We start from the raw sequence: 14,852 nt of genomic DNA, 5'->3' as shown, positions 1-14,852 counted from the left end.
GAAGTATGACCCCGATTCCCCAATGGATTGGCGATCATCAATGGCTACTGATCACTGGTTCCGATTGGCAGATTATCAGTTCCAGTCAGATTGGGGAAACGGTGGCCAGATGTATGGGGTTAATTTAACTTTTGGAAAATCTGCATTAGGACACAGCTGTAGCTAAATTCTGGTTAGAGCAATGGTTCACATCTCGCAGTCTCCTCTTATAGTCCAGGTTTGAGGAATACCCTTGTGTTAGCAATCAGTAATGAATAAGGCACTAATTAAATCATGGTTATCCTTAAAATCTGGGCTATGGAGGGCTAAGTGCATCATCGCGTGGAGAGTGATAAAATGGAGTGATAAACTACCGGCCAACCAGCTCCTGTCATTTTCCAAACACAGCCTGTGACACGGCAGTTAGGAGCTGATTGGCTGGTAGTTGTTCTCACTCCATTTTATCACTCTCCACCGATGATACATCTATCCCAGAATGTTCTTTGGGATTGGAGTTGGGAAACCCTGGGTTATTGTTAAAGTCGAGTTAGCATTAAAACTGGGTTAAAGGTAGATTAGTATTAAGGATATTTTAGGATTAATGGTAGTTCAATTAATACAGAGTTGACTTTAATCCTAGGTTGGGATGAGGGTTATAAGAATGTGTGTGCGGGAGGGTCTGGATGCTGAGGTCCCAGAACATAGTGATGGGGGGGTAGGGGACATAATGGTGGGGGGTAGGGGACATAGTGGTGGTGGTGGTGGTGGGGGGGGGTAGGAGACATAATGGTGGGGGGTAGGGGACACGGTCGGAGTTTATTGCTGAAGTCTGGTTTTCTTTTCTTTGAAGTAAACTGTAAAAATAAGATAATCCTAATCCATATTGTCGCCTTCAGTCCTATAATGTATAACGTTGGCCCAGAGACAAAAAATACATTACAGAAAGAAAAAAAACACTCCACGGTTAAAGTGATTGATTCTGTAATTTTATAGCCAAACTCTCCTGGATACCATCATATGAGATTGTTTACACTGGTATCAGCTACACTGCTAATGACACAAAATACTCTATTGCAATCGTCATAATAATATGACCACCAGCAAAAGCAGGAAATTTCATAAAACACTGCTCCGTCTCAGCCTGTTTTCATGTAAGAACTTTCTACACCCAAACAATTCCGTAACTTTATTTCCTTTTAAAAGATGTTAGTCTCTCACATTTCTTTGTATGCAAATAGCTGCAATCTTTGGATTTTTAGTAAAACTAGCAAAATAACCCACATCACGGCATCCTGATAGTGGCCCTCATTCCGAGTTGTTCGCTCGTTAGTGTTTTTCACAACGGAGCGATTAGTTGCAAACTGCGCATGCGCAATGTTCGCAGTGCGTCTGCGCCAAGTAAATTTGCAAAAAAGTTTGGTATTTTACTCACGGCTTAACGAAGAAATGTCTTTGTTCTGGTGATCAGAGTGTGATTGACAGGAAGTGGATGTTTCTGGGCGGAAACTGGCCGTTTTATGGGTGTGTGCGGAAAAACACTGCCGTTTCTGGGAAAAACGCGGGAGTGGCTGGAGAAACGGGGGAGTGTCTGGGCAAACGCTGGGTGTGTTTGTGACGTCAAACCAGGAACGAAACTGATTGAACTGATCGCAGTGAAGGAGTAAGTCTCGAGCTACTCAGAAACTGCAAAGAAATTTCTATTCGCAATTCTGCTAATCTTTCGTTCGCAATTCTGCAAAGCTAAGATTCACTCCCAGTAGGCGGCGGCTTAGCGTGTGCAAAGCTGCTGAAAGCAGCTAGCGAGCGAACAACTCGGAATGAGGGCCTACATTCACACAAGTGTTTTGTCCAGTTTAGAGCAGACACATAGGGGGTAATTCCAAGTTGATCGTAGCAGGAATTTTGTTAGCAGTTGGGCAAAACCATGTGCACTGCAGGGGAGGCAGATTTAACATGTGCAGAAAGAGTTAGATTTGGGTGTGGTGTTTTCAATCTGCAATCTAATTTGCAGTGTAAAAAATAAGATTTTAAAGAAAGACTTTAGATCTGGGTGTGCATTGGCTCCTCCCTCTATGCCCCTCCTCCAGACCTCAGTTAGAGAAACTGTGCCCAGAGGAGACGGACATTACGAGGAAAGGATTTTTGTTAATCCAAGGGCAAGATTCATACCAGCCACACCAATCACACCGTATAACTTGTGATATACTACCCAGTTAACAGTATGAAAACCAACATAGCATCAGTCCAAGACTGATGAAAACTTATAACATAACCCTTACTTAAGCAACAACTATATACAAGTCTTGCAGAAGTAGTCCGCACTTGGGACGGGCGCCCAGCATCCTCTACGGACTACGAGAAAAAGATTTACCGGTAGGTTTAAAATCTTATTTTCTCTTACGTCCTGGAGGATGCTGGGGACTCCGTAAGGACCATGGGGATTATACCAAAGCTCCCAAACGGGCGGGAGAGTGCGGATGACTCTGCAGCACCGATTGAGCAAACAGGAGGTCCTCCTCAGCCAGGGTATCAAACTTATAGAACTTTGCAAATGTGTTTGATCCCGACCAAGTAGCAGCTCGGCACAGCTGTAGTGCCGAGACCCCTCGGGCAGCCGCCCAAGAAAAGCCCACCTTCCTAGTGGAATGGGCCTTGACCGATTTAGGTAACGGCAATCCTGCCGTGGAATGCGCCTGCTGAATTGTGTTACAGATCCAGCGAGCAATAGTCTGCTTTGAAGCAGGGCCACCAAGCTTGTTGGCTGCATACAGGACAAACAGTGCTTCTGTTTTTCTGACTCTAGCCGTTCTGGCTACATAAATTTTCAAAGCCTTGACCACATCAAGGGACTCGGAATCCTCCAAGTCACGTGTAGCCACAGGCACCACAATAGGTTGGTTCATATGAAAGGATGAGACCACTTTTGGCAGGAACTGAGGACGGGTCCGCAATTCTGCTCTATCCATATGGAAAACCAGATAGGGGCTTTTATGTGACAAAGCCGCTAATTCCGACACTCGCCTAGCCGAAGCCAAGGCTAATAACATGACCACTTTCCAAGTGACATATTTCAACTCCACCGTCTTAAGTGGTTCAAACCAGTGTGACTTAAGGAAACTTAACACCACGTTAAGGTCCCAAGGCGCCACCGGAGGTACAAAAGGAGTCTGAATATGCAGTACTCCCTTCACAAACGTTTGTACTTCAGGGAGAGAAGCCAACTCCTTCTGAAAGAAAATGGACAAAGCCGAAATCTGAACCTTAATAGAGCCTAATTTTAGGCCCAAATTCACTCCAGTTTGTAGGGAGTGAAGGAAGCGGCCCAGATGGAATTCCTCCGTAGTAGCATTCCTGGCCTCACACCAAGAAACATATTTTCGCCATATACGGTGATAATGTTTAGATGTCACGTCCTTCCTAGCCTTTATTAGCGTAGGAATGACCTCATCCGGAATACCCTTTTCCGCTAGGATCCGGTGTTCAACCGCCATGTCGTCAAACGCAGCCGCGGTAAGTCTTGGAACAGACAGGGTCCCTGTTGCAACAGGTCCTGTCTTAGAGAAAGCGGCCACGGATCTTCTGTAAGCATTTCCTGCAGATCTGGATACCAGGTCCTTCGTGGCCAATCTGGAACAATGAGGATTGTTCTCACTCCTCTTCTTCTTACTATTCTCAACACCTTGGGTATGAGAGGAAGAGGAGTAAATACATAGACTGACTGGAACACCCACAGTGTCACTAGAGCGTCTACAGCTACTGCCTGAGGGTCTCTTGACCTGGCGCAATACCTCTGTAGCTTTTTGTTGAGGCGTGACGCCATCATGTCTACCTGTGGCAGTTCCCACCGACTTGCAATCTGTGCGAAGACTTCCTGATGAAGTCCCCACTCTCCCGGGTGTAGGTCGTGTCTGCTGAGGAAGTCTGCTTCCCAGTTGTCCACTCCCGGAATGAACACTGCTGACAGTGCGCTTACATGATTCTCCGTCCAGCGAAGAATTCTGGTGGCTTCCGTCATCGCCACTCTGCTCCTTGTGCCGCCTTGGCGGTTTACATGCGCCACTGCGGTGATGTTGTCTGACTGGATCAGAACCGGTTGGTCGCGAAGAAAGGTCTCCGCTTGACGCAGGGCGTTGTATATGGCCCTTAGCTCCAGGATGTTGATGTGAAGACAAGTCTCTTGACTTGACCAAAGACCTTGGAAATTTCTTCCCTGTGTGACTGCTCCCCAACCTCGGAGGCTTGCGTCCGTTGTCACCAGTCCTGAATGCCGAATCTGCGGCCCTCGAGAAGGTGAGCACTCTGCAGCCACCACAGGAGTGACACCCTGGCCCTGGGGGACAGGGTGATCAACCGATGCATCTGTAGATGTGACCCGGACCACTTGTCCAGTAGGTCCCATTGGAAAGTCCTCGCATGGTACCTGCCGAAGGGAATGGCCTTGTATGATGCCACCATCTTTTCCAGGACTCGAGTGCAGGGATGCACTGACACCTGTTTTGGTTTCAATAGGTTCCTGACCAGAGTCATGAGTTCCTGGGCCATTTCTATCAGGAGATAAACCCTCTTCTGGTCCGTGTCCAGAATCATGCCCAAGAAAGGCAGACGAGTCGTAGGAACCAACTACGACTTTGGAATATTGAGAATCCAGCCGTGTTGCTGTAACACTTCTAGTGAAAGTGATACGCTGTTCAGCAACTGCTCTTTTGATCTCGCTTTTATGAGGAGATCGTCCAAGTACGGGATAATTGTGACACCTTGCTTCCGCAGGAGCACCATCATTTCCACCATTACCTTGGTGAAAACCCTCGGGGCCGTGGAGAGACCAAACGGCAACGTCTGAAATTGGTAATGACAATCCTGTACGCAAATCTAAGGTAGGCCTGATGAGGTGGATAAATGGGGACATGAAGGTATGCATCCTTTATGTCCAGAGACACCATAAAATCCCCCCCTTCCAGGCTTGCGATGACCGCTCTTAGCGATTCCATCTTGAACTTGAACCTTGTCAAGTATTGGTTCAGGGATTTTAAATTTAATATGGGTCTGACCGAACTGTCCGGTTTCGGGACTACAAACATGGTCGAGTAATAACCCCTTCCTTGTTGAAGGATGGGAACCTGGACCACCACCTGTTGGAGATACAACTTTTGTATTGCATTTAACACTATCTCCCTCTCTTGGGGAGAAGCTGGTAGGGCCGATTTGAAAAATCGTCGAGGATGCACCTCTCCGAATTCCAGCTTGTAACCCTGAGAAACAATTTCTATTGCCCAGGGATCCACCAGGGAGTGAACCCAGATGTGGCTGAAACTCCGAAGACGTGCCCCCACAGGGCCCGGCTCCGCCAGTGGAGCCCCAGCGTCATGCGGTGGATTTTGTAGAGGCTGGGGAGGACTTCTGTTCCTGGGAACTAGCTGTGTTGTGCAGCTTCTTCCCTCTGCCCCTACCTCTGGCAAGAAAGGACGCACCTCGCACTTTCTTGTTTGTTTGTGATCGAAAGGACTGCATTTGATAATGCGGTGCTCTCTTAGGCTGTGAGGGAATATAAGGCAAAAAATTAGATTTTCCAGCTGTAGCTGTGGAGACTAGGTCCGAGAGACCTTCCCCGAACAATTCCTCACCCCTGTAAGGTAAAACCTCCATATGCCTTTTTGAGTCGGCATCACCTGTCCATTGCCGTGTCTATAGGACTCTTCTGGCAGAAATCGACATAGCGTTTATTCTAGAACCCAGAAGACTAATTATTATTATTATTTATTATTATCCTTTATTTATATGGCGCCACAAGGGTTCCGCAGCGCCCAATTACAGAATACATAAACAAATAATCAAACAGGAAAATAGCAACTTACAGTTGATGACAGTATAGGACAAGTACAGGGTAAATAAACATAGTTACATCAGCAGATGACACTGGAATAAGTATCAGGTGGCAGAAGACTGCTGGATGTGGTGCAGTTAAAGATTATTAAAGTAAGAAAGGATAAGCACATGAGGGAAGAGGGCCCTGCTCGTGAGAGCTTACATTCTAAAGGGGAGGGGTAGACAGACAGGGGTGACACAGATGGGGTACATAGAGAGCGTAGAACAGAGGGTTAGGATGAGATTTGGCTGGGTTTGGTGAAGAAGTGGGTCTTGAGAGATTGTTTGAAGTTTTGTAGAGAGGTGGAGAGTCTGAGGGGGAGTGGTAGGGAATTCCAAAGAAGTGGTGCAGCACGTGAAAAATCTTGGAGGTAGGAGTGGGAGGAAGTAATCCGTAGGCAGGAGAGTCGGCGTGCATTAGCAGAGCGAAGAGGACGGGTGGGAGTGTAAAGGGAGATAAGGTCAGAGATGTAGATGGGAGAGGAGTGGGTGAGGGCTTTGTAAGCGAGTGTGAGAAGCTTGAAATGGATTCTGAAAGGGAAGGGGAGCCAGTGAAGGTCTAGTAAAAGAGGAGAGGTGGGCGTAGTGCGTTTGGTGAGGAAGATGAGCTGGGCAGCAGCATTGAGGATAGATTGGAGTGGAGAGAGGTATTTGTCAGGAATGCCAGTCAGGAGCAGATTACAGTAGTCCAGTCTGGAGATGACCAGTGAGTGGATAAGAGTCTTAGTAGCATCCTGGGTCAGAAAGGGTCTGATCCTGGAAATATTTTTTAGATGAAAAAGGCAGGTTTGTGAGAGGTGCTGAATGTGTGGTTTGAAGGAGAGGGAGGAGTCAAGGATTACTCCAAGACAGCGCACTTGGGGGCTAGAGGAGATAGTAGTGCCATCAATAGATAATGAGATTGTAGGAGGTGAGGTTATGCGGGAGGGAGGAAAGATGATCAGCTCTGTCTTAGACATGTTAAATTTAAGAAAGCGCTGGGACATCCAGGAAGAGGTAGCAGAGAGACAGTTGGAGATACGAGTGAGGAGAGCAGGGGAGAGGTCTGGAGAGGAAAGATAGATTTGGGTGTCATCAGCATAGAGATGATATTGGAAACCAAAATAACTAATGAGCTTACCTAGTGAGGACGTATAGAGAGAGAAGAGAAGAGGACCAAGGACAGAACCTTGGGGTACCCCTACAGTTAGTGGAAGTGAGGGGGAGGTGGAGTCATAATAGGAGACAGAGAAAGAACGGTCAGAAAGGTAGGAGGACAGCCAAGAGAGGGCAGTGTCACGCAGACCAATGGAGTGAAGAATTTGCAGTAGGAGAGGATGGTCCACAGTGTCAAAAGCAGCAGAGAGATCAAGTAGAATAAGTATAGAGTAGTGTCCCTTAGATTTAGCAGCATGGAGGTCATTGCATACTTTTGTAAGGGCAGTTTCAGTGGAGTGGAGAGGACGGAAGCCAGACTGGAATGGGTCAAGCAGTGAGTGTGAGGAAAGAAAGGAAGTAAGGCGGTTGTAGACAATACGCTCAAAGAGTTTGGAGGCAAAAGGGAGGAGAGTGATGGGTCGGTAGTTGGAGAGAGTGTTTGGATCAAGTGTAGGTTTTTTAAGAATAGGAGAGATGAGTGCATGCTTGAAGGCAGAGGGGACAGTGCCTGATGAGAGGGACAGATTGAGAAGGTGGGAAAGATGGGAACAAGCAGAAGGAGAGAGGTAGCGGAGGAGGCGGGAGGGGATAGGGTCAAGTGGGGAGGTGGTGAGGGGACAGGAACGAATGAGGGCCATGACTTCCTCTCCAGATGCATGGGAGAAAGATCTCAGAGTAGGTGAGAGGGATGGGGAGGGTTGGTAAGGGATGGGAGAAAGCTGGGTACTGATGGTCTGGTGTGATGTGATGTCCTGACGTATGGAGTCAATTTTGGATGTGAAGTAAGTCGCAAAGTCAAGAGCAGAGAGTGAGGAAGGGAGACGAGGTGGAGGTGGGCAGAGGAGTGAGTTGAGAGTGGCAAAGAGGCGCCGGGGGTTGGAAGACTGGGAGGAGATGAGGTTCTTGAAGTATGACTGTTTAGCATGAGAAAGGGCAGCACTGAAGGATGAGAGCATAAGTTTGAAATGGAGGAAGTCTGCCTTAGAGCGTGATTTCCTCCAGTGTCGCTCAGCAGTATGTGAGCATTTTTGCAGATATCTGGTGCATTTGGTGTGCCAGGGTTGAGGTGTTAATTTGCGAGGGTGAATAGTGGTTGGTGGAGCAACAGAGTCAAGAGCAGAAGTAAGGGATGCATTGTATGTGGAGACTAATGTCTCTTTGAGCATCTCTCATATACAGGACAGCATCTTTTATATGCCCTAAGGTCAATAAAATAGTATCCTTATCTAGGGTATCAAGATCCTCTGATAAGGTATCCGTCCATGCTGCTACAGCACTACACACCCAGGCCGACGCCATTGCCGGTCTGAGTAGTGTACCAGAATGTGTGTAAATGGGCTTCATAGTACTTTTACTGCATGCTATCTGCAGAATCCCTGAGGATAGCTGTTAAGTCAGCTCTACCTTTTGGGTAAACGTGTCAATCCACCCTAGGGGAAGATTCCCATCGTATCCTGGCCCTAGCAGGGAATGATACGCCATGAGAATTCTTTGTGGGAATCTGCAGTTTCTTGTCTGGAGATTTCCGCTCTTTTTCTTCATGAGAGGAGGGAAATTTACCTCAGCTTTCTTCCCCTTAAACATGTGTACCCTCGTGTCAGGGACAGATGAGTCATCAGTGATATGCAAAACATCTTTTATTACAATAATCATATATTGAATACTTTTCTGCCAGTTTTGGCTGTACTTTGCATAATCGTAGTCGACACTGGAGTCAGACTCTGTGTCGATATCAGTGTCTATTATTTTGGATAGTGAGCTTTGTGAGACTCTGAAGGTCTCTGCGACATAGGGACAGACATGGGTAGATTCCCTGTCTGTTCTCTAATCTTTTGTGCAATAAATTTACCTTAGCACTTAATTTCACATATCCATTCAGGTGTCGGCGTTGTCGACGGAGACACCACACACACACATTTGCTCCATCTCCTCCTTAGGAGAGCCTTTTACTTCAGACATGTCGACACACACGTACCGACACACCACACACTCAGGGAATGCTCTTTCTGAAGACAGTTCCCCCACAAGGCCCTTTGGAGAGACAGAGAGAGAGTATGCCAGCACACACCCCAGCGCTATATGACCCAGGAAAAAACACAGCAATTTAATGTTTACCCAGTAGCGCTGTTATTATTATCTGCGCCGAATTATGTGCCCCCCCTCTTCTTTAAAACCCTTTCATCTACCGTGGTATAAGCAGGGGAGAGTCCGGGGAGCTTCCTCTCAGCGGTGCTGTGGAGAAAAACATGGCGCTGGTGAGTGCTGAGGAAGAAGCCCCGCCCCTTCGGCGGCGGGCTTCAGTCCCGCTAAAAGTGTAAAATTGGCGGGGGCTCATGCATATACACAGTGTCCAGCTGTATATATGCTCTCTTTTACCAAATAAGAGGTTTATATTGCTGCCTAGGGCGCCCCCCCCCCCCCCCCCCCTGTGCCCTGCACCCTTACAGTGACCGGAGTATGTGAGGTGTATGGGAGCAATGGCGCACAGCTGCAGTGCTGTGCGTTACCTCAGTGAAGATCAGTAAAGTCTTCTGCCGCCTTTGAAGTCTTCTTTTTTCTCATACTCACCTGGCTTCAATCTTCTGGCTCTGCGAGGGGGGCGGAGGCGCGGCTCTGGGATGGACGGCGAGGGTGAGATCCTGTGTACCAACAGGGCCGGCTCCAGGCCTACTAGCACCCTGAGCAAGAAAATGGAAAAGCGCCCCCCCCCAACCCCCATGCGCGCGCCGAAGGCGCGCACGCTCCTGGAAAAGTGGGCGTGGCCTCCTGGAAAAGTGGGCGTAACTTCATATCATCAAACTATAAACTAATATTTTCACACCCCCTCTACGCACACAATTAGCAGCCTTACACATAACAGTCACAGTAGTCTTCCTTACACACAATGTCTCCAGTATAGTGTCAGCTACACATAATCTCTCCAGTATAGTGCCAGATACACACAATGTCTCCAGTATAGTGCCAGATACACATAATGTGCAGTGCCAGACAGACATGATATGCCCTCCAGCAGTGCCAGATAGACATGATATGCCCCCCCCAGCAGTGCCAGCTACACATGACATGCCCCCCAGCAGTGCCAGCTACACATGACATGCCCCCCAGCAGTGCCAGCTACACATGACATGCCCCCCAGCAGTGCCAGCTACACGTGACATGACTCCCAGCAGTGCCAGCTACACATGATAGTGTTCACTTTTTAGGGCAGGTTGCTGATCACAGGGAGGGCACATTTTTAAGTTAGGTGGGCAAAATGATGTACATACTGTAATGCTTGTTGTTCCCATTTCCACACGCTAAAGCATGGACAGTGCGCAAAAATTTAGGGGAGTTACTTCGTGGGGAAGGTGCGTGGCCACATTATAGTGGCAATTCACATTACACCCCACAGTAGTGCAGCTAATACACATTGCACCAGGTAGAACCTCCTATACACTTTGCGCCAGGCAGAGCACGTTAGACACATTGCGCCAGGTAGAGCACTAAGACACACTGCCCAGCCACAGACGCCTTGCGGGAACACTACATGATATGCCCCCCAGCAGTGCCAGCTACACATGACATGCCCCCCAGCAGTGCCAGCTACACGTAACATGCCCCCCAGCAGTGCCAGCTACATGTAACATGCCCCCCAGCAGTGCCAGCTACATAAATGGCCACACAGTTCCAGATGGATAAATGCCCCCACAGCGCAGATATGCCCCCACAGTGCCAGATACATTAATGTCCTCACAGTGCAGATATGCCCCCACAGTGCCAGATACATAAATGCCCCCACAGTGCCAAATACATAAATGCCCCCACAGTGCAGATATGCCCCCACAGTGCAGATATGCACCCAGAATTCCAGATACATAATTACCCCCACAGTGCAAGATTACTCCATGATACCTGCGGTGGTGGTGGTGGTGGGAGGGAGAGTGCCGCCGAGTACACGGGCGGCTCTTCTAAAACTTACCCCCTCAGTGCCAGATATGCCCCCACAATGCCAGATACATTAATGCCCTCACAGTGCAGATATACCCCCACAGTGCCAGATACATAAATGCCCCCACGGTGAAAGATACATAAATGCCCCAACGGTGCCAGATACATAAATGCCCCAACGGTGCCAGATACATAAATGCCCAATCGGTGCCAGATACATAAATGCCCAAACGGTGCCAGATACATAAATGCCCCCACGGTGCCAGATACATAAATGCCCCAACGGTGCCAGATACATAAATGCCCCCACGGTGCCAGATACATAAATGCCCCCACGGTGCCAGATACATAAATGCCCCCACAGTGCAGATATGCACCCAAAATTCCAGATACATAATTACCCCCACAGTGCAAGATTACTCCATGATACCTGCGGTGGTGGCGGCGGGAGGGGGAGTGCCGCCGAGTACGCGGGCGGCTCTTCTAAAACTCACCCCCTCAGTGCCAGATATGCCCCCACAATGCCAGATACATAAATGCCCCCACAGTGCAGATATGCCCCCACAGTGCCAGATACATTAATGCCCTCACAGTGCAGATATACCCCCACAGTGCCAGATGCATAAATGCCCCCACGGTGCCAGATACATAAATGTCCCAACGGTGCCAGATACATAAATGCCCAAACGGTGCCAGATACATAAATGCCCCAACGGTGCCAGATACATAAATGCCCCAACGGTGCCAGATACATAAATGCCCCAACGGTGCCAGATACATAAATGCCCCCATGGTGCCAGATACATATATGCCCCCACAGTGCCAGATACATAAATGCCCCCACTGTGCCAGATACATAAATGCCCCCACGGTGCCAGATACATAAATGCCCCCACGGTGCCAGATACATAAATGCCCCCACAGTGCCAGATACATAAATGCCCCCACAGTGCCAGATACATAAATGCACCCACAGTGCAGATATGCACCCACAATTCCAGATACATAATTACTCCCACAGTGCAAGATATACCCCCACAGTGCAAGATATGCCCCCACAGTGCAAGATATGTCCCCACAGTGCAAGATATGCCCCCACAGTGCAAGATATGCCCCCTCAGTGCAAGATATGCCCCCTCAGTGCAAGATATGCCCCCACAGTGCAAGATATGCCCCCACAATGTGCCCGATCCATAAAGTACTCCTTTATACCTGCGGTGGTGGCGGGAGGGTGAGTGCCGCCGAGGACGCGGGCGGCTCTTCTAAAACTCCTGTGTGTGCGCTGCCCGGCGCCGGCGTCTAACGTCAGACGCCAGGGCCGCACAGCCGCGTACACAGGAGTTAAAGTTCAGGCCAGGAAGCACTGCAGGCTGGCTCCAGGCACAAAGATGGCGGCGCCCATTAAGGTGGCGCCCCGCGCGGCCGCTCTAGTCGAACGTGCCTGGAGCCGGCCCTGCGTACCAATCCCTCTGGAGCTAATGGTGTCCAGTAGCCTAATAAGCAGGACCTTGCAACTCACATGAGTAGCGCTGCTTCTCTCCCCTCAGTCCCTCGATGCAGGGAGTCTGTTGCCAGCAGGCTCCCTGAAAATAAAAAACCTAACAAAATACTTTATGTCAGCAAGCTCAGGAGAGCTCACTGAAAAGCACCCAGTCTCCCCTGGGCACAGCATTAAACTGAGGTCTGGAGGAGGTGCATAGAGGGAAGAGCCAGTGCACACCCAGATCTAAAGTCTTTCTTAAAGTGCCCATGTCTCCTGCGGAGCCCGTCTATCCCCATGGTCCTTACGGAGTCCCCAGCATCCTCTAGGACGTAAGAGAAATAAAGCAGCCAGTATTTACCCTGCCCAGAAACAAAATAACCCACCCAAATCTAACTCTTTCTGCACATGTTATATCTGCCTCCCCTGCAGTGCACATGGTTTTGCCCAACTGCTAACAAAATTCCTGCTGCGATCAACTTGGAATTACCCCCATTATCCACTACTTATGTAGCGCCAACATAATATAGAGCTGCAATACTATGATGTCTAGAAAAACACAGTAGCACATGCAAAATGTTGATTGTGCGCCAGTGTTTTTCATATGTACCATAGCTACCTCAAACTCATAGTTGCCTACCCTCCCTCATTCTGCAGGATACTCCCTGAAATAGTAGCAATCTCCCTCACTCCCTGAATAGACCCGCAATCTCCCTGATTGCACCTTACCCCCATTATATAGCTGTTATATTCTTGGGGGGGAAAGAAATCAGAGACAGAGGTGTAGCAAGGTGTCATGGTGCCTGGAGCAAGGTAAGTTTCGGCACCCCCCTCCCCTGTACTGAATTGGAGGCATGGCCACCTGGGCCGGTTCTAGACCATGTGGCACTCAGAGCGAAAGTTTCCTTTGGTGCCCCCCCCCCCACACACACACCCGCAGGTGAAACATAGTGCGGCAAAAAAAGGCCCCCTGTAGCTGTACCCGGAGTAGTTGTGCCCCCTTTAGTTGTGCCCTCAGTAGAGTTACCACCTGTAGTTGTGCTCCCTGTAGCTGTGCCCCTGTAGATTTGCCCCCAGTAGTTGTGCCCCTGTAGCTGAGCCCCCTGTAGATTTGCTCCCTGTAGATTTGCCCCCAGTAGTTGTGCCCCCCGTACTTGTGCCCCCAGTAGTTGTGCCCTCAGTAGTTGTTCCCCCATAGCTGTGCCCCCTGTAGATTTGCCCCAGTAGTTGTGCCCCCAGTAGCTGTGCCCCCTGTAGATTTGCCCCAGTAGTTGTGCCCCTGTAGCTGAGCCCCCTGTAGATTTGCTCCCTGTAGATTTGCCCCCAGTAGTTGTGCCCCCTGTAGCTGTGCCCTCAGTAGCTGTGCCCCCTGTAGATTTGCCCCCAGTAGTTGTGCCCCCTGTAGATTTGCCCACAGTAGTAGTGCCCCCTGTATATTTGCCCCCAGTAGTTGTGCCCCCTGTAGATTTGCCCCCAGTAGTAGTGCCCCCTGTATATTTGCCCCCAGTAGTTGTGCCCCCTGTAGCTGTGCCCCCTGTAGATTTGTCCCCTGTATATTTTCCCACAGTAGTAGTGCCCCCTGTATATTTGCCCCCAGTAGTTGTGCCCCCTTTATATTTGCCCCAGTAGTTGTGCCCCCTGTAGATTTGCCCACAGTAGTAGTGACCCCTGTATATTTGCCCCCAGTATATTTGACCCCAGTAGTTGTGCCCCCTGTATATTTGACCCCAGTAGTTGTGCCCCCTGGTAGCGCCGCTTACACACTCACAGAAAAACAATACTCACCTGCCCCACTCCTGCTTGACATTGCTGCTGCTCCGTCTCCGCAGTCCTGTCCCGTCTGGCTGCGGTGCGTCTCCACTCTCCACCTGTCGGGCGTCTGACATCATGACGTCAGCCTCCCGTGCATCACAAGCGCGGAGCAGGGGAGGGAGATAGAGAGCTGACACTGCTCCGGCTCGCAGCTGTCAGTCACTGACAGCTGCGAGCTCTGTGCAGCCAGACGGAGGTCCCGGTGGAGTTGAGCTGCGGCGCCCTGTACTGTCTTGGACACCTGGAGCTCGAGCTCCACCGGAACCACCCTCCCTACGCCCCTGATCAGAGATATATATATATATATATATAGTACATGGGATAATTTGTGCCAATTCCTGTATTGGTTATATTGGTTGTATTGGTTAAAATTATCCCTATGGCTACATGCACTTTAAATAAGGTTTCTCGTGGCCACCTACAGTATATGGAACTTCTTCTAAAACACAATACACAAACATATCCTGCAAATAGATCTTACTAACTTTGGGACTCATTTACATTTGGATGTATTTATTATTATTAGCAGTTTCTTATATAGCGCAGCATATGATTTTCATGACGGCTCTCAGATGTAGCAGTACACGTCCGTGCTGAATCTGATAGTTGTTACTTTCACATCTTCCTGAAATGCTTTTTCAAAAGTAGGCAAGTG

Source organism: Pseudophryne corroboree, chromosome 9, assembly GCF_028390025.1.
Source record: "Pseudophryne corroboree isolate aPseCor3 chromosome 9, aPseCor3.hap2, whole genome shotgun sequence".
In the NCBI taxonomy this organism is placed as follows: Eukaryota; Metazoa; Chordata; class Amphibia; order Anura; family Myobatrachidae; genus Pseudophryne; species Pseudophryne corroboree.
This window is presented reverse-complemented; position numbering follows the sequence as displayed.